The 891-nt window shown below is 27.7% G+C and overlaps 1 non-coding gene across 1 annotated transcript; it reads left to right on the top strand.

The window, feature by feature from the left end:
• Nucleotides 1–403: 403 nt before the first annotated feature.
• TRNAE-CUC (transfer RNA glutamic acid (anticodon CUC)) lies at nucleotides 404–476 on the top strand. Its single transcript has one exon. It is a non-coding gene; the product is annotated as a tRNA-Glu (tRNA).
• The last annotated feature ends 415 nt before the right edge of the window (nucleotides 477–891 follow it).

Genomic DNA, 891 nt, shown 5'->3' with positions numbered 1-891 from the left:
TAAAAAAAGTTAATGAAAAACTTCAATAATTTAAAAAAAAATAAAAAATAAAAATAAAATTGTTTGATAATTATTTTATCACTTCACATTCATACTTAACATAAATCTCGTTCCCTTGTCTAATAAGATTAATTCTCCTTTTGTGTTTACTAAAGAATAATAACATTTTTTTTATAAGGCTTTTCCAAACATAACCATACAAATACCTAAATGTTGCTTAGAAACCCACGATTTGACCTAGAATTTTTTTAATAAAATTTACAGATAAAAATAGTAAAAAAAGATTATAAAAATAATAATAATAGCGAAGTAATTTAATAATAGGAATATAGAAAAATTTAAAAACTAATCAATTGCAATTATCTCATTCTATACTATAGCTGCAGTTTCAACAAAAGTCAGATCCGTTGTAGTCTAGTTGGTTAGGATACTCGGCTCTCACCCGAGAGACCCGGGTTCAAGTCCCGGCAACGGAACTTTTTCTTCCTTTCATTTTTTTATATTGTTTGTATTTGCCTGTGATAAAACAACATATTTATTTGCCTGTGATAAAACAACATATTTATAAATTCTGCAAATTCAAACAGATGTTATTCCATTCGGTGACTTTTTGAGGGGATTATAGTATGCTTCTATGGAAAGCTTTTTTTGCAAATTTGCAAATTGAGCTTTTACACCAACTCCCAGCCATTGCTATCAGGAAAGCAAAATATTTTTGACTTATTTATCAAGAAAGCAAAATATTTTTGACTTATTTATCAAGAAAGCAAAATATTTTTTACTTATATTAGCATCAAGAATTTGTATGACAATGTACGAAAATCTTAACAAGAGAATGTCCAGGAGATAAGATTCTCCCTCGGTTAAAGTTGTAAACTAGGGAACGGCTTA

The sequence above is a fragment of the Cupressus sempervirens genome, chromosome 1, assembly GCF_028749045.1.
Source record: "Cupressus sempervirens isolate cs-2001-9-10 chromosome 1, ASM2874904v1, whole genome shotgun sequence".
Taxonomy (NCBI): Eukaryota; Viridiplantae; Streptophyta; class Pinopsida; order Cupressales; family Cupressaceae; genus Cupressus; species Cupressus sempervirens.
The sequence above is the reverse complement of the archived record's forward strand: the minus strand, read 5'-3'. Positions and strand labels throughout refer to the sequence as shown.